At 37.5% G+C, this 20221-nt stretch overlaps 1 non-coding gene across 1 annotated transcript; it reads left to right on the top strand.

Moving 5' to 3' along the window:
* The first annotated feature begins 517 nt into the window (after positions 1-517).
* LOC126000266 (U6 spliceosomal RNA) lies at positions 518-624 on the top strand. Its single transcript, XR_007492620.1, has one exon. It is a non-coding gene; the product is annotated as a U6 spliceosomal RNA (small nuclear RNA).
* Positions 625-20221: the final 19597 nt, after the last annotated feature.

The following is a 20221-nucleotide window of genomic DNA, read 5'->3' as shown; positions in this document are numbered from 1 at the left end:
CAAGAATAATCAGTGCTGGCAGGTGTGTGGAGAGAAAGGAACTCTCATTCACTGCAGGTGGAAATGCCATCTAGTACAGCCTTTATGGAAAACAATATGGAGATTCTTCAAAAAAAAAAACCCTGGAATTTGACCTACCATATGATCCAGCTATACCACTCCTAGGGATATACCCTAGGAACACAAAAATACAATTCAAAAATCTCTTCCTTACACCTATATTCATTGCAGCATTCTTTCAGACTCTGGAAATAACCACGATGCTCTTCAACAGATGAAAGGCTAAAGAAACTGTGGTACATATACACAATGGAATATTATGCAGCCTTCAGGAGAGATGAAGTCATGACATTTTCCTATATATAGATGAACATGGAATCTATTATGCTCAAATCTCACTCATCTGTGTGTTTTAAGAAAAATCAAGAACATTGTTGTAATAATGCCCAGAGACAATGGAGATGGGGGCTGGAAGAACTGGCTCACAATCTGAAGATCACCACAAAGAGTGAGTGCAGTGCTCACTTTGGCAGCACATATACTAATATTAAAACTATACAGAGAAGATTACCATAGCCCCTGAACAAGGATGACAAGTAAATTTGTGAAGCATTCCATATTTTTTTAAAAAAAAAGATTAATGGGTGCAGTTAGGGAAATAACTACACTAACAACTATCATGACTATCTTAATGAGTAAGAGAAGTAAAGTGTCTGTCTCAAATCAGGCAGGGTTTGGGAAGGATGGTTGGGGGGCATTGGTGGTGGCAATGTTTTCACTGAAGTTGGGTGTTATATTTATGACTGAAACCCAACTACAATCGTGTTTGTAATCATGGTGCTTAAATAAATATTTTGTATTTTAAAAAAAAGTAAGAAAGGAACACCAATCTTCAGGGTAGAATCCTCTTGAATCTTTTGTTCTGCTATGCAACAGGTACCAGCCACAGTATAGCAGTACAGCTACTAAAGAATAATATGAGAATGCCCCTACAGTTCTGACACAAAAGGAAACCAAAGACAGTGAAGGGGGTATCTAATTCCCTTCCCAATTCCCACCTTTCTTGTGCCCTGGAGTGGCCCAGGATAGTGTGGCCCATGTGGCAACTAACACACAAAGTTTCTGACAATAAAGAAATGAGTATATAGAAAGAGGGAAAAATAGAGAAAGCTTTGTGGCCAAAACTAAACTTCTTCCTCAGGAGGTCCCAGTCTTCATCAGCTCTTAGCTCATTGTTTATCATGAAAGCATTGTTCAGAGTGCAGATCTGTTTCATTTCACTTTCAGCTTACTAGAATTTTCATTTGTGTTTGCTTATGTTGTTTTTCTTTTCCTTGCTTTCTGATACCATTCACAAGCAGTCCTAAGACAAACTTTTATGACTCCATCCTCAGTTTTTTTTTTTTGTGTGTGCTGGGAAAAACAAAAATGGCACATCTACAATGTTCTTTCTTCAATATCACGTTCCCTCTTAGATCTTCAGCTTGTAAGAAGTCTGCAATGGTGATTTCTATTTTACCATAGTGCGAAACATCAACAGTGAATCTAAAGACCTATACTTTAAAATCCTCCCACTTCCAGGCAAAGGTATTTACTCCCTGCCTAGGATCTGAAGAGCAATTTGTTATTTCCCAGCATTGATCATAACTTTGCTCAAGTTGCACTGTGCTTGACAAATTTTCTTCACTGTTTGGATTGTATGAACCATTTCTTACTTTCTCTATGAATTGCAATTTCTTGTTTACCTTCATTCAGATACATGGTACTTGGAGCAAAAGAATGGAATCGATATACATTTACTTTATCTTCTTTTGTTGGAAGCTCTCAATTTAATGTAAAAACTTGTAGAAACTGAGGCTATACTTTGTCCTTCCCATAGTTAACATCTTTAGCTGACCTCTCATTGCCATTCAAGAACAGAGCCTCAAAGTTCAAGTTCTATGATCTGTCTTCTATTTGCTTCTTTGGTTTCTTCCTGATATGGATCCTCCAATTTAGAATACCAGACTCACATTCTTGATTCTTTTAATATAGTAGTTTGGCTATCTTTTTTTTTAATTTTATTTTTGGTTTTTGGGTCACTCCCAGTAGTGCTCAGGGGTTACTCCTGGCTTTGCACTCAGAAGTCACTCCTGGCAGGCTCCAGAGACCATAAGGGCTGCTGGGATTCGAACTGGGGTCCGTCCTGTGTTGGCTACGTGCAAGGTAAATGCCTTACCACTGTACTATCGCTCAGGCTCCTATTTTGGTTATCTTTTTAAATTGCTGAAGTAATTGTATTTAGTGATGGAGAATTGGAAAAATTTAAGGAAAATAAAAAATAAAGGCAAGTCAATTTTAAATAAAATTTTTGATTTGGGGGATATATGAGAGTATACTTCAGGCTTATTCCTTGCTCTGTGTTTAGTTATCAGTCCTGATTGTACTCAGGGGAACATATGTGGTTCTCAGGATCAAACCCAAGGCAGAGACATGTAAGGCAATGTCCTATCCACTGTACTATCTCCCCAGTCTTATTTTCTTTCTTTATTATTTCTCTATCACAAATGGATTATACCAATAATTGATACTTACTTGTTATGTCTATTTTTACTCTCAGTAACTTATCTGCACAGCAACATTGTAAATTAATAGATTAGGTTAAATAATCATATTTTTTTAACTTTGAGGAACACAAAATAAAAAGCTTGTAATAAAAGTAACAATACAAAGCAATTGCCATGCTTGCAAGGCAAATGCCCTATCGCGGTGCTATCGCTCTGGCCCCAGTAATGCAAATTTTTAAATCTGACATATCTGTAAATGACAATGGCAATTTATTTATATTCATGAATTCTAAAAATAACTATTGATACTATTTTGTCTCATTCTATCCCTGTAGTATTTCTATATAATATGAAGATATAATTTTATATGTTAAATATCTTATAACTGTAATTTAAAAACAATTAGTCTTTCTGACATACTTCACTGTACATTTTACTATGAGTTTTATGCCATGCTATATGCCCTATCTTCATATTTTAAATAAAAGTGAAAAGTTAATTACTCTATATCAACTATTTATTGACTGCATTCTCTATGAATTTCCTTTTTTAATCCTCACATTCATTTATGAGGTAAGCTCTCTGAGAGTCCCATTTTATAGAAAAGGAAACCAAGACTTAGAGAAGTTATATGATTTTTCTTCTAGGCCATACCATTTGTAAATGTTGGAACTAGGACCGAAACTTAGGCTAACTAAACCTCAAAACCCTTGAGGTGTTTATAGAATATTTCTAAAGTAGTAGTTAAATATCTAATAGCATAAACTAGTCATTACAGCCTACATATAAGATATAAAGAACAGGGGCCCAGGAGCTATTTCTGAGCAGACAGCCAGGAGTAACTCCTGAACACCGCCGGGTGTGACCCAAAAACCAAAAAGAAAAAAAAACAAGATATAAAGAACAATAAACAAAATACAATGAACAAAAATACTACTCACTATTCAATTTAAAGCAAATAATTAAGGATAGGGAATAAACTGGATCTGTGTTGGTGACAAGGTCAGCCTGGGCCAAATGCATAGAGAACAAAGCAAGCATGGGCCAAGTGCTTAGATAACACAGAATCTCAGCAACATCAGTGACAGTACCAATGGTGGCAACAGAAAAACTAGAGCAGCTAAGTTGGGGGGGGGGGGACTTTTTTAAATACCCAATTGATTCTATGTCATTGGAGTATTGGAAAAGGGAAAGGATGTAGAAGTTTCAGAAACCATAAGAGGTTCAGGGGACACAGAGCCAGGCATTTTTGCAATAGGCATTTTTAACCTCTCTGCCATTTCTCTGACCTGCTGTCTCTTGTGTGCTGATAAATCAATAGTTAATAGTGGGTCAACGAGAGAATGCAAGGCTAAAGGAACATGGCCTTGTCTGTGGCCAATCCCAGTTTAATCATCTATGATATCCTGAATACCACTATAAGGAACCCCTGATTGCAGAGGTAGAAGTAGACCCTGAGAACTGAATGTTGCCCAAACCCTGTCCCCCAAATTAATTGAGATGAAGTAATAGCTCAAGTGATGTCTAGCATATGATGCTTATGAGTTTGACCCTTGTCATCACATTCTTCCTACTCCAACACCACTAGATGTTCACCCCACAAGACCATCAGAACCCCGAACTGAAAGCCAAGCTTCTCTGGATGTGGTTTCTATAAGTAAAAAGATTAATCAATATTGAATAAAATTTATATTTTATTTCACAGAAAACTTATTTAATTTAATTGTCTTGGCTTCCTAATTCTCGCTATTGTTTTCAGGGATACACTTAAAAGTCGTGTGGGGGAGTTGTTTGTTAGTTTTTTGTTTTTGGGCCACACCCGGTAACACTCAGGTGCTCTGAGCTCAGAAATCCCTCCTGGCTAGGGGGACCATATACGCCGGGGATTGAACCCAGATCTGTCCTGGCTCAGCCGAGTTCAGGCAAACATCCTATTTCTGTGCTATGGCTTATTTGACTGTCCTCAGCCAATACAGGCATGAGAGAGAAAGAACATTAGATTAACAGTTTGTTGCCACCAGTGTCTATGTGGCTTCACTTTCTATTCACCTATTCAACTATTCACCTCCTGGTGATATAGTTCAGGACTCTTATAATTTCTTTTTTGCCACAACCACTGTTTCTCAGGGATTACTGGGGACAGTGCTCAGGGCACCAAATGGGATACCATGGTTCAAACATAGGTTGATTGGATGCAAGGCAAACACCCTACCCTCTGTATTTTCTCTCTGATCCTGGACTCAGTATTTTTTTTTTTTGGTTTTTGGGCCACAACCGGCGATGCTCAGGGGTTACTCCTGGCTGTTTGCTCAGAAATAGCTCCTGGCAGGCACGGGGGACCATATGGGACACCGGGATTCGAACCAACGACCTTTGGTCCTGGATCGGCTACTTGCAAGGCAAACGCCGCTGTGCTTTCTCTCCGGGCCCAGTATTTTTGGACTGAATTATTGAACAGACTCCTAAGGAACAAACTCACTTCACTCTCTATTATTTGACACTCTTCTGTATTCCTAAAAATGTTTTTGAACTATCAGAAATATATCACTACTTCTAAAGGCAAAATTACCATAACAAGCCATGTCCAGAAAGATTTTACGTTTGTTACTGTATTACTCTGTTACTGTGTTATCTGGTTCCTCTTTCTCATTTTTAACATTTGTAATATAGTAATATTTGATTTGGTTCATTTGTCCTCTCAGTGGTTTCTTTTGTGAAAAGTATAGCAAAAATATGTTCTATACATATTTACAACTTTACTTGCTCACTTTATTAAATATGTTATGTTAAATACATAGCTCTGTATCTTTCATTGTTGTTATTAATGATATATCATAGTCATTTTATTTATGTATTTCTTCCATTTTTATGGTAATATCCATGATAGAAACGCAATGCTCTCTTTCCTGATAAGCCTCTATTAAATATGAGGTTTATTTCTAAATCTTTTATTGGCATCAAATTTAATAAATATAAGGCAGGAGTGATAGTGCAGCTGTAGGGTGCCTTACATGTGGCAGATCTAGGATGGACCTCCATTCTATCCCCGGTGTCCCATATGATCCCCCAAGCCAGGACCGATTTCTGAGTGCATAGCCAGGAGTAACTCCTGAGCATCACCTGGTGTGGCCCCCAAACTAAAAAATTACAATAAATATAATTTAGTGCAAGGCCACTCCCTTGCTCAAAACCTCTTTGGTTTTTTATTGCCCGCAAAATCCAAATGTTTTAGGAGGAGGTCTTCTGAAACCCATTACAATCTATCTTTCCAAACTTGTCCCATGTGTAGCATTTTCAGTATAAGTTGCCTTAGCCTTTCCCCAAATTTATCCTGCACAGGGTTTATACAGTTCCCTTAACTGAAAAATCCTCTTTCCTTTCTCTCTTCCTCTTTTCACTTTCCATCTCTATTCTTGAAATTATTCCCCAGTCCTTGGAAGAGAAGTGCTTCTCCAGGACATCTTCACTGATTCTTGTCCCATCCCACGCTGCCCTAATTGCAATTAATCACTTTGCCAAGGTATTCCTAAAACGTTATGCTTATACTTTTAAATTTTATTTTTATAATTTGCAACACCGTAATGTATGTGCATTTCTACCCCAATGCATTTTGTAAAATAATTTTGGCTTAGAGTTTTTACATGGTTAACTGATTACTACATACTACCAAATTGTTTGGGATTAAAAATAATTAGACATCTGTAAAAATAAAACTCTCATGCTAACTAAGAACAACATTGCTTATGGCTTTGAAAAATAAATGGCGCACAACCTTTACTTGTTTTGTTTGGGTCGGAAGTATTTGCCCAAAGCAATTCCTAAAGAAATAAGGATTCTCTGAACAACTAAAGTTTATTTTTGTTTGTGCAGCACATTTTTTATAGTTTGAGAATTACTGTGCTTGGACACACCAACTTTGCTCTTAATAGCTTTTTGTCAACTACAACTAAATTTCAAATTAAGTTGGTTAAGTTCTATCTAGGATGACTGTGAAGCACTTTTAGAGTTCAAACTATTTATTGATAACAAAAAAGCAACATTTAATGGTTGGCAAGATAGCTCAAATGATAAAGCACATCCCTAGCAAGTTAAAGGCCCTGAGTTCTGTCCCAGTACTATGTAGATGTTACAAATTGCCCAGCACCATCAGAGTGTAATGTTGGTGGTCCCTGAGCACAGGATACAACTGAGTAGTTAGGCCCATACAGCTGAGTCAAGCATGTCTAAGAATGGCCCTACTTCCTCCTAAGTCAGCACATATGTTCCCTGAAAAAAATCAATCTTTAAATTTAAACACATGAATTATTACTGCCCATTGAAATTAGTTTGAAAGATTCAAACCATATGGGTTTTCTATGGCAGTTTTAAATATCTTTACAACCAACAGAAAATCCCTGGGAGTATTCTATTTGTTTCTTTTTTCATTTTTGCTCTTTGAGTCACATCCAGTTAGTGTACAGGGCTAACTTCAGATTCTGTACTCAGGGATCACTCAGGGAACCATATGGGATGCTGGGAATCAAACTCATGTCAGCACCGTGTAATACAAGCATCCTAACTTCTATAACATCTCTCTAGCCCCATTTTCTATTATAAAAATAACAACAGAAAAGATCCCTCACTTTTTATTAGTCAGCATAATATATGGGAAATAAATTTATTTGTTTTCAATTTTGACTTTTGGATCACATCCAGTAATGTTTAGAAGTTACTCCTGACTCTGTACTTAAGGATCTCTTCTGAAGGAGTCCAGGGGCCACATGATGATGCTGAGAATCAAAACTAGGCTAGCCATGTGCAAAGTAAGCACCATCTCTCTGGCCCAAGCAAGAATGCATTTTATTAAAGGGAATTTTTATCAAAATTAAGACAGTACAATACAAGGTTTCTGCTTCTAGAAATTAGTTTCTCCACACTGTTGAAAAACCTAAAGAAGTTACCCTCAACACCAATAGAATTATGTCAAGCTCCAATTGACATAAATGTTTTAAACTGGGCTAACAAATGTTAGTTGTGCTAAATAAGTATATGGTATACGTATAGGACATAAACCTTAAAAAATTTGTACTTTCATTGGATGTGTGAAACTTCTGAAGTGGAAGGACTATCAAAAATGTGTGGCCATGGAACCAGAGAAATAATACAGTATATAGAGCTCATTGCCTTGCACATGGCAGACGTGTGTTCCATCCCCAGCACCCCATATGGTCCCCTGAGCACACCAGGAATGATCTCTTCATAGAACCAGGAATAATTCCTGAGCCGCCCACATACAATGAATTTATACCTACATTTAATCTAAAGACTTTCAGGAGAAAGGCTATCTGTGAGAATATAAACCAGGTGGTCAAACTTCAGTTATATTTTTTCTGACATGCCATACATATGGATTCACAAATAGATATTAGATGATTTGTGGAGGACACATTAACATCTACATATGTTTCCCATTTGTCTGCTTGTAGATATGGAGATATCCTAAATGCCCAATAGCAGATGAATGAATGGGTCAAGGAGTTATGGTATATATACAATTAAATACTATGCAGCTCTAAGAAATGGCAAGATTATAAACTATGCTGCAACATGGATTCAACTAGAGAATACCATGCTGAAATGAAGTCAGTCAGAAGGATCTCTCTTATATGTGTGACTTAAGATACACACAAGGCAGCAAAAAAGGGCCAAAGGGAATACAATAGGAGAACTGGTAGTCACAACTGAGTTGGGGGTATTTAAAAGGGAATGACATTGGAGTCCTTGTAGGAGGGACATAGGTATATTGCTAAGGGATGTGATGTTAGAATTATGTTCATGGTAAACAGTCATTTTTTTGTAAATCACGGCATCTCAGTCAATTTAAAAGTTAAAAGGTAAATTCTCTTAACAATTTTTTAAAAAATAATTTTGATTTTGACCAAAGTGGATTACAAATCTTTCACAGTAATATTTTAGGTACATAGTGACATTGAATCAGCAATGTTGTCCTCCTTCCACCCCTGTTCTCAGCATGCATCTATATCCCCCTCTTTTGCCTCCCAGGCTGCTAGTATAAGTGAACCCCTCTGTGTCTAGCTTGTTGTAGATTGGGTATTGATTCTGTTGTCGTTGGCTTTGAATTTGGTGTTTAAGTCTGATCATTTTTTATTTCTACTCGATGTTCATATGATTGGTCTTGGTACCCTCCATTATTTCCCCCTCAATTTATGAGGCAGAACAAGATGGTTCAAGTTATGTGGTTCTGTTTGAAGGAAAGAGAAAAGGGAAGGCAAAATCAAACAAGCAAAACTGGGAAGAGTCCTTTTAGTCCTTAAATTATATATATAATTTAAGACAAGAAAGGGAAAAAGAAAGAAAAACATAACAATACAAAAAATAATCAGACCAAAAAAACCCAAAAAGCATCACAGCAATAAAGACAACAACCAAACAATAACAACGGTTCCAAAATAAAAACAAAACAAAGCATAGAATACAATAAAAAACAAACAACAATAACAAAAAATTAATTTGTGCTTCTCTATTTTTGCATAAGCACAGTTGGGGAGATTAGGAAGGGAATTCACTTGGCTTAAGAGATACAGGGTTTCTCCGCCCTTGAAGTATACTGTCTATTTGCACAGGTCATTGGATGGGGCCTAGGATGGAGTCTTTTTTTATGGTTCTAGATATTCTGTTCCATCACTGTTGTCTTAATCAGTCTTCTGATTGTTGGTGGTCTTGGTTTTTGCACCAATCCTAGGACGAAGCATAGGATAGAGTCTTTCATTATGTTTCCAGAAATTCTGCTCAGTTGCAGTTGTCTTAGGCAGACCTCTGGAATTAGAGATCTTGGTTGTTGTACAGATCGTAGGACAAAGCCTAGACTAAGGTCTTTTGTATTGGTTCCAGAATAAATTCTGCCCAGTCATGGTTGTCACAGTCAGTCTTCTGTAGTTAGAAATCTTGGCTTTTGCACAGATCAAAGGATGATGTATCTTCTGATTTCATTTTATCATTAGGTGGTGAGATAAGACAACCTGCTCTTAGATCAAATTGCCATTTCCTCATTGTCAGGATGTCATATCAAAACTGGCTTATGTTGGTGTCAGATCAGTATTAAGAATGTCCCAGAGGAAGTTTGGTTCCTGGAGGTGTTTCAGAGAACTGTGTCAGTTCTATGTCTGAGATCTAGGTTTTGGGGTTGGATGGTTGCTGTCTAATCACATGGATTCTAAGTTGGGGTCACATGAAATATATTCAAGATAGGAGGTGCCCTTGTATTGTAAGATATATGAATTCTTATCCCTAGTAGATAAGAGCTTGTTTCTATACATAAAATTTCCCCCTTTTTAGTATGCCTTTGCAAAAAGAATTGGTGCTATATTATATTGCTGGTGGATTTGGGGGTGAGAGTGTCAGGCTCCATCATCTCTGTGTGCTGGTTTTGACCTGAGCTTTTATCCCAGGCAATAATTTTTCTTGTAGGTTTTTGTAGCAAGCAGAACCAAGACAGGTGAAGTTAAGGAAGAGAAGAAAACAAAAACAAGACACACACATATAAAGGAAAAAATAAATAAAAATGAGTTTAAAAAAGTAATTGAGGGAACAAAGTGATGCAGAAGACTGCCTTATATTTAGGGACAAACAGGATAAGAGGTAGTATTATAGAGGTCTTAAACTTATAAATGAAATATAGGCTTCCTCATTGTCTTTTGAGATATTCTTGTCGGGGGTAGAATCAAGCGCACATTTTCATCACACACCATGATCTTGTTGAGTTTGAAAAATGATTTTTGGCAGAAAGGGCTTGGGTAGAGTTCATGCTCTGGGGGGTCCTTCTGGAGCTGAATCCGGTATCAAGCAACAGTCCACATTTGGGGGGAGGGGTAAGAAGGAGGGTCACAGAGCATGAGTCAGCAGGGGTGTTGGTTGTAGTTTCTTGCTGGGGAATGAGATATGGGGCTGAGTAGGTATCCCTTCGCTTAGGAGCTGGGTGATGGCTTATTGAGGAAGCAAGTCGGTCTTGATACCTAATGAGTTAAGAACTGAGGGTAAAGATCATTAATAAGGAGGGATATCGGATTGGGATGGGGATGAAAGGATAGTAGGATTTATTTATTTTTTTTTGTTTTTCAGGCCACACCCGTTTGATGCTCAGGGCTTACTCCTGGCTAATCGCTCAGAAATCGCCCCTGCTTGGGGGGGGGGGAAACCATATGGGACACCCGGGGATCAAACCGTGGTCCTTCCTTGGCTAGCACTTGCAAGGCAGACACCTTACCTCTAGCACCACCTCGCTGCCCCCCCCCCCCTTTTTTTTGGTTTTTGGATCACACACTGCAGCGCTCAGGGGTTACTCCTGGCTCTATGCTCAGAAATTGCCCCTGGCAGGCACGGGGAACCACATGGGATGCAGGGATTCGAACCACCGTCCTTCTGCATGAAAGGCAAATGCCTTACCTCTATGCTATCTCTCCGGCACCCGAATAGTAGGATTTCTGAAGGGGGGAGGAGGGATAGTATATAGAGGGGCTACATACACTATAGGCATGGTTTGTTTACAATTTAGGATTGGCTCTCATAAAGCAGTCCTCTATGTACTCATGCCCACATAAAAACATACATTAATGATCTATTCTTAAGTTGTTGTTAGAGGTGTGACCCTAATAGGATGGATTTGAGCTCTTAAGGACTGGTTGAATTAAGATAAATAATTACCTTAGGGCCCGGAGAGATAGCACAGCAGCGTTTGCCTTCCAAGCAGCTGATCCAGGACCAAAGGTGGTTGGTTCGAATCCCGGTATCCCATATGGTCCCCCGTGCCTGCCAGGAGCTATTTCTGAGCAGACAGCCAGGAGTAACCCCTGAGCATCGCCGGGTGTGGCCCAAAAACCAAAAACCAAAAAAAAAAATTACCTTAGGTATAGCTTCAGAAAGAGGGGAAGGGAGATCAAAAGATAAGAGAGAGGAGAAAATAAAAATAGGTAAATATAGTAAAAATAAATTAAAAATGAAACAAATCAAATAAAAGAGATTGTGATAGTGCATTGGATTTGGGAGGTATTCCAAGTTTCTAGGCATTTCGTCATCGGTGATGGGGTTGGGCCTTGCTAAATGAAGGTTTCAGGGTTAGATAATGGCTGGAGCAGTTTAAGATATACATAGGTTTTGCGTCTCGAGTAATATACAATGTGTTAATGAAGCCTACCTATGTAGGTGGCTACCCTTTGTAGTATTGTCCACTGCATCTTATGTATCGAAGTTCTTTTCCTAATAGAAACTAACAGTGTGGGTTTTATTTGACATAGATTGAATTAATGATGAGGAAGAAGAAGAAATGAGAGAAGAAAAGAAGTAGGAAGAGAGTGAGAGCGAGAAAGGAAGAGAAAGGGAAAGAAAGAAAAAGGAAATGTTAATTTGCCCAAACATGTTCGATGAGTAGGTCCTGTTCTTTGGAACAGTCTTTGGTTCGCAGTTGACTGTTTCGGTGGTCTTAATGATCAGATGCTTCAGTTCCTAATAGAGGACAAAAACAAGAGGAAAAGGATATATTGGAGTGTTTTATAAAGACATTTTCTTTATTTTTAAGACATTTTCATAATGCAAATTGAATATGGTATCTAGTATGACTGAGCACCGAGGTGTAAAATTAGGGTGTCCAAGAATCCCTGTGGACAAAGAAACTGAGAGATTATTTTATACCTAGTAAGATTAAGGCATTAAAACATATTGTTAGGAAATACTGCCGCTGGAGTCTCTGGTTTCCAAACATATTCTTCTCCTGTATCTGTGTATAAGATCCCTAAGACATTATCATAGGCCTTTGTAGTAAAAGGCTGATTACATACCTGTTCAATAAAGACTCGTTTCCTTTGTTGTTGGTTTCTTTATAGTATAATGGATAGCCGAGGCTTTGTGTTGTTGCTCTTCCATTTGTTTTGAACATTTATTGCCAGTAAATGCTGACACCTACAGTGTTTGGATTTTGTACCCCATTAGACAGTTGTGTTTGTTCTTAGAGTATTATATGTATATATGGTGTATATTCTAAGTACCTCAGAAAAGTGCTATCATTCTGTATTTATCCTTCTTCTTCTGGCTTACTTCATCTAACATAATATTTTGTAGATCCATCCATGTTGCTGCAAAATTCATGATTTTCTAACTGCTATGTAGTATTCCATTGTGTATAAATACCACATCTTCATGATCCACTCATCTGTTGTGCATCGAGGTTGGTTCCAAATCTTGGCTATTGTTCTGAGTGCTGTGATAAATAGTGGAGTGCACACATACTTTGAGATGAATGTCCTTCCGACTTGGGGATATATACCCAGGAGAGCAATTGCTGGGTCATATGGCAGCTCAATTCTGAGTTTACTGAACACTCTCCACACTGTTTTCCATAGGGTTGGACCAGGCAGCATTCCCACCAGCAGTGGATGAGAGTTCTTTTCTTTCCACATGCCCGCAAACAGAGGTTGGTCCTGTTAGTTTTTTTTTTTTTTTTTTGGTTTTTGGGCCACACCCGGCAGTGCTCAGGGCTTACTCCTGGCTGTCTGCTCAGAAATAGCTCCTGGCAGGCACGGGAGACCATATGGGACACCGGGATTTGAACCAACCACCTTTGGTCCTGGATCAGCTGCTTGCAAGGCAAACACCGCTGTGCTATCTCTCCGGGCCGGTTCTGTTAGTTTTGATGTGAGTCATCCTCACTGGTGTAAGGTGGTACTTTATTGCTGTCTTGATTTGGATTTCTGTAATGATGAGTGAAGGTGAGCATGTTTTCATGTGTCTGTTGGTCATCTTTTGGTCTTCCTTGGAGGAGTGTCTATTCAGTTCTTGTCCCCATTTTTCTATGGCTTTATTAGATTTTTTGGAGCTCACTTTTCCTAGTGCTTTGTATATCCTAGATATCAGCCATTTCTCTGATGTGTTGAGTGCAAAAATCATTTCCCATTCTGTTAACTGTCTTCTAGTATTAACTAGGGTTTCTTTCACCATGCAGAAACTTAGTAGTTTGATGTAGTCCTATTTATATAGGTTTGATGCTAAAGTTCTTGCCATGACATTCTATCCTCAAAGACTTTTTTGATATATAGAACTTCGAGTGTTCTGCCTACCTTTTCCTCAATAAACTTTATAAATTCGAGTCTGATTTCAAGGTCTTTAATCAATTTGACTTGACTTTTGTGTAAGATGTGAGGTATGGATCAATTTTTAATTTCTTGCAGGTGGTTATCCAGTTGTTCCAACACTATTTGTTGAAGAGATTCTCTTTGTTCCATTTCAAGTAATTGGCTCTTTTGTCAAATATTACTTGACTGTATATTTGGGGGGTTATCTCTGGATATTATGTTGTAACCCACTGCTCTGAGACTCTGTCTTTGTTCTAGTACCATGCTTCACTTCTCTTGTAAGATTGATTCCTAGGTACTTGGTATATTTGGATACTATTTTAAATGTGATTGTCTCCTTAATCTCTTTCTCCTTTACTTATTTGTATAGAGGAATGCTACTGTCTTTTGTGTACTGACTTTGAAGCTGGCTACTTTGCTGTATTGGTTAATTGTTTCTAGGGGTTTTACTGTGGCCTCTTTAGTATTTTCTATGTATATCATCATATCATCTGAAAAAGTGTTAGTTTGAGCTCCTCTTTCCCTATAAGGATTCCTTTCATTTCCTTCTCCTGTCTTACTGCTATTGCTAGGACTCTAAAACTATATTGAATAAAAGTGGAGTGAGTGGACAGTCTTACCTAGTTCCTGAGCTTAGTGGAAATGCTTTCAGTTTTTCATGATTAAGGATAATGTTGACTGTGGGCTTTTGTAGATAGTTGTAACTATCCAGCCCTATTTTGCCGAGTGTTTTCATCATGAATGGGTGTTGGATTTTGTCAAACGCCTTCTCTGCATCAATTGATAAAATCATGTGATTTTTGTTTTTCTTGTTGTTGATGTGATGTGGTGTACAATGTTGATTGATTTGCATATGTTGAACCATCCTTGCATCCCTGGGATAAACCCACTTGTTCATGGTTTTTGATGTAGTACTCGGTTTGTTTTGCTAAGATTTTGTTGAGGATTTTTGCATCTATGTTCATTAGTGAGATAGGTTTGTAGTTTTCTTTCTTGGCGGTGTCTTTGCCATCTTTGAAAATGAGTGTGATATTAGCTTCATAAAAGGAATTAGGAAGGATTCCTGTCTTTACAATGTGTTGGAAGAGCCTGTGGATCAGTGGTAGTAATTCTCTCGGAATGTTTGATCGAATTCACCTGTAAAACCATCTGGACCTGGAATTTTGTTCTTGGGGAGTTTCTTAATTACTGATTCAGTTTCCTCAGATGTGATTGGCCTGTTTAAGCTTTCTATATCCTCCTTATCCAGTCTTGGAAGATGATATTTTTCCAAAAATCTGTCGGTTTCTTCTGAGTTCTCTAACCTGAGTATAGTTTTTCATAATAAGTTCTCATGATGTGCTGAATTTCTTGGGGTTCTGTTGTAATCTTTCCCCTTTTGTTTGTGATCCTATTTATTTGGATGTTTCCCTCTTTTTTTTGGTGAGTCTTGTCAGTGGTTTTTCTATCTTGTTTATTATTTCAAAAAACTAACTCCTGGTCTCTGATTTTTTTGTATTTTTTCCTTAGTTTTTCTGTTGTTTATTTCTGCTCTGGGTTTTTTTTTTATTATTATTTCTTGTCTTTTGGTTGTGTTTGGCCCAGTCCTCAATTCTCCTCCCTCACTTTACCTGCCAGAAGGCTTAAGTTCCCTTTGCCTTGCCCAACCCCAACAAGGTTTACCCTCTTCCTTAACCTAACAGAAGGTGTAGCAGAGGTCCGGGCCTCTGTCAATTTACCCCTCCCCCTCTACCTGTCAGATGGTGTAGTTCACCTCTGAGCGCATCTGTCCCATCGGTAAAGGCAGAGCAGCTGCTGGAGCACTACTGGTCAGGCTTGGTCAATTTGCCCCTCCCCATCTACCTGTCAGACAGTGTGGTTACCTCTGAGCATGCCTGTCCTAGCCCCGGTAATCAACAACGAATTTTTAAAAAATAAGTGCTTGTATGTAGAAAATAATAAATTGATGAGGTTGGAAAAATGATAGGGCTTTTGATGGTAATACTGGTAGCATGTTCAAGTAAGGAACATTATCTCATTTTGTGAGAGGTTAATTTTCAAAACTTGTTTTTGAATGTCCTCTAAATTTGTACATTTAAAATATTAGTTCAGAGTCAGAAGTAAGCCTTGAGCACCAGTTGGTGTGTCTCCCCAAACCAAATATAAATAAATTTTGTTTTAATAATTGTGTTAAATATGAGGGGCAAAAGAGAAGTTTTAGAAATAATAAAATTTTAAGCAATTCAGTAAAAAATGAAATCAATATGGCTGGCTAGCTAGTAGAGGGCTTTGCTTGCCACCGATGTGGCTTCGATCTCCATATATGATTCCCTGAGCACCATCAGTAATGATCTCTAAGCACAGATCCAGAAGTAAAGCCCTCAACAGTGCGTGGGTATCCCCAAAGGAATGCGCACATGCACCCTCACTAAAGAAACTAATGAGATTTATTCATAGAAGAGACTGGAGCAGGAACAATTAGAAATAGCCTCTGAGCAGCATTATTAATGAATACTATTGCAAGACCATTTTTGTTGACCTTTTTAGGATTATTCTCCTATTACGTGGTAGTAGATGCTCTAGAGAGACCAGTAGTAAAGATTTCTCCATTCTGAGAAAGAGCCATCTTTGTCCCAGTATTGCAGAGTTTTCCCAAATTCTCTACTCAATTTGTGATCTGATGAAACACACCTGACTCACGTTCCATTCCATGTTTAAAGTTTACATTTTTTCCTTTGCATTGATGTGGCTGTCTCTCAAGCAGTGACAGCAGCAACTTCTTGTTAATCAGAGCTGATCTAGCTGAGTTTATGGAGGAGCTCTTCCAATATAGTATTGAAATCCCTCTCTGCCTTCCCTGCACAAGTTGTAAAGTGCTCCGTAACCCCGTGACCAGGAGAAATGAGAGGCTCTGCTACACTGTAATCTCACTCTAAATAGGTCTTGGGCAAGGGCTGGTGAGTGGTGATACATCGTATAGCACTCCCCTTGGAAGTAGCCCCACATCACCTATGCAATGTTCCCCAATTTCAGCAAGAGAACTTCAGACTGGGGTCTCCTGCATGGAACCCAAGCAGACCATTTACAGTCTAATTATTAATATTGGCTGCTGGGAAACTGAAGGAATAGATTAGATGACATTTAAAAATATGGATTTTTCTCTCCCTTCTTACTGGACAGGCCGATTGCATATTAGTTTCTGCATATAGTGTCAGTGCAATTGAAGAAGCCACCTCCAATGTGACTAGTTTGACTATTGATCACAGCAGAGTGAAATACATTCTGCCAGGGACAAGATGCATGAAACACATTAGAAAATAAACAAGAAAAAAAAGAAAATAAACAAGAGAAATATTCATATTGCTACCATTTAATACTTACATATTTATTAAAGCATTTAGGTAGCAGGGTCTATAAAAGGCAAACACTCCCCAAACCTCATTGCTGTAAATAAAATCCCAGTACACAAAATATTTTTTATTCTGTTCAGCTAAGGCAGATGGATGTTTTAGAATGGTAACTCATCCATTCTATGAATTGGTCCTGATAATTCATAAATATACAGAAAGAGTTTGTTAAAAGTCTGAATTGTGGCCTCTAGAAAAGACTTTGGAGTTCAAAGAGTTTGCTAACATTCATTTAAGAGAGTATTTTTGGCTGGCCATCTCACTGAATGAATGTTGGAAAACATGAGTTTCCCTTTAGAAAAGGAATTTCTTTCACGCCCTGTCCAATAAATGAACCTAAGATTAAATGTGACTCTGGGGAGGTAGGGGGTGACTTATGCTATATCTGACATTTTCCTGCAGTCACAGAAAGATTCTGAGATAAGTCACATCTCCAGTATAGTTAGCACTGTCATGTTGCTGTTTTCTCAAGGAAAGCCACAATGCTCAGCAGGTCACCAGAGGGAAGTTTCACCTGTTTCAGAAATGCTCCTGGTGAGATGGTTTGGGACTTTTCTTCTTAACCATGGGAAGCCTTCGCATTTAGAGCAGGTGCTTGCCCGATCTCTGGCTTGTTGATTTGAGGTCATTTTGTACTGAGGTCGCACAGGGAAAGCATACACAATTGAAGTTATTCATTTTACTGTCTCATATCGGTGCCATTTCACTGAAAAAGTGAAACGAATAATAAGAATACTCAGCACGAAGTGGCTGTAAAAAAGTAATGAACACAAATATTTAAAAGCACTTTTCGATGATAATCATAAAAACAATACTGCATCTAGAGAAAAATGTATACCAGGTGATGCTCTACTAATCACATTTCATTGTACAGGAGGACATTTGAATCTCAAAGCCAAGCTACAAAGTGTACAAATACTTTATAAATGATAAATAACTAATACCCAAGGGGAAATTAGCTTAAAAATTAACTTTACAGCTGACATTATTTTAAATGAATGGCAAATCATTCTTTTAGTGAGTTAACATTGGCACCAATACCCTAGAAAGATAGACGATTTGACCTCGGCTTTAAAGTTGTCTTCATTGTTAATTTCCATAAAAACCTTAACATTTGTCTAATTATAGGGTTCTGCATTCATTGATCTCACTAATTCAACTGTTTTATCTGAGTGCCTCTCCTGAATTGATAAATCTAAATTGCACATTTTCTAAACTGCTAAGCTCAGGAGAAATCTCGAAGGTGGCCCAAATGGCTGTTGGGGGTCTTTTGCTCCTGTCTAGCGCCATCTACCGAAATTGTGCAATATTGGAATTTATTAGTATTAAAACTGGTGTTCCTTCGGATTCCTTTTATTCTACCCTGAACATTACACAATCCACTAAAGGTTTAGAATTAAAAAAATCAAGCAATATTCGTGGCAAAGCACAGAAAAGTTTATGTTATCGTGTAATTTTATCACCAAGAAATAGGTTTTTTTAGATAAGCTCATTCTTTTTTCTTTTTCTTTTTTTCTTCTTTTTTTTTTTTTTTTGCTGGAAACCATTATATAAAGAATGAGTAGTGAAGTGGCAAAAACTAGAATGTGTGTTCACATGACTCAAACAATGTATTGTTTTTATCATTTATCTGCTTCCCTGGATATAATAGAACATAAAGAGAATGAAATCAATAGTCTTTTCTACTTGCATAGCAAAAATGGATACTTACTTGGGGTCAATAGTCCTTTTTGAAGATTTTACATAATGTTCAAAAATACTTATACTTCAGAAAGGAGAAGATGTAATGCTATGAGAAGCATAGAACTAACTGTAGTTATTACAAAGGTCCTGTTTTTCTGTTTGGTTGTGTGCATTAGCAGGTGATTATTTCCTTTTCAAATGAACCAAGTAAACAGACTGAAAAATTAGTTGAATTAGGCCATGAATGGACCTAATGATAGAGTCAATTATTAGAATCTGTCATGGACCAAAGATTATGATAAATCCAATTCCTAACACCTAAAATCCAATGCTAGCAGGAAAAAGAAAAGCAAATATTCTTAGTTAGTTTTGAACACTGGAAACTGAAGACTTTCTGCCTAGTGCACTTTTAACAAGTGAAATAATACCCCAATCTCTGCTTCAGAAAAACATTGAAGCTATTTGCCAATTTTATCTAGTTGCCTAAAGGAAACACAGCAAAATATAGGTGGGTTTTTTTTTGTTTTACCTTAAATATCTAGTTTGAAAATATTTTAGCTGGGGACTTGAGTAGATATGGAGATTATCGTGAATGTGGTCAACCTGGCTTCAGTCCCCCATACTTCAATGGATCCTCAAACCCAGCAAGGAGTGATCCCTAACATGTGGGCTCAAAAACTTTCATATAAAATAAAAATATGAAAAATATTGTAGTTTTCAGTTTTCAGTAGGGTTCTCTAAAGAAATGTGGAACTTTAAATCGCAAGCATTTAAAAAATTAATCACTGTCATTGTTAGTTTACAAGTTTTTTTCAGTTTCGAAGACTGGATAAAATGAAATAAACCATAATAAAAATAATTTTGTCCAGGTGGTACATAAATCAGTTGTGGAAATAGTTTTTTTTTGTGGTAAATAAAAAACAGATGTATTACATAGTGCACTGAAATGCTATTATTCATCAAATGATTGTTATAGATGTGTTAGAATTTAAAGACATGAAGAATAATATTAGAGCAGATCATATAAATATTGCATATTCTTGCCTAAAATAGAATAATTAGAAACAAGTACATGAGGAATTTTACATGAATTAGACAGAGTAGTTCATTTCAGGGATATATGAGGATTTCCTGATTAGAAAGATTATTTGTTTGCTATTTTCTTTAAATTTACAATTTGCTGAATACTGCTTAGTTACTATCAAACTTTAACTAGATAATTGAAAAGTAGAAACTATAGTGAATACATTGTTGCCTAGAAAAATATCTAACCTACTTCTATAACATGAAAGCAAAGGGATGTAAATTTTATGTTTTTGTATGTATTAGGTTATATGCTGATATGCTACTTCTTTTGGTTAATTAATGACTAGGTAAATTCTTTTGGGTTTGTTTTTTTGGGGGGGCACACCCAGAGACACTCCTGGCTTTGTACACAGGGATCACTCCTGGCAATCTTGGGGGATCATATACAATGCTGAGGATC

This window comes from Suncus etruscus, chromosome X, assembly GCF_024139225.1.
Source record: "Suncus etruscus isolate mSunEtr1 chromosome X, mSunEtr1.pri.cur, whole genome shotgun sequence".
Classification (NCBI taxonomy): Eukaryota; Metazoa; Chordata; class Mammalia; order Eulipotyphla; family Soricidae; genus Suncus; species Suncus etruscus.
This window is presented reverse-complemented; position numbering and strand designations above follow the sequence as displayed.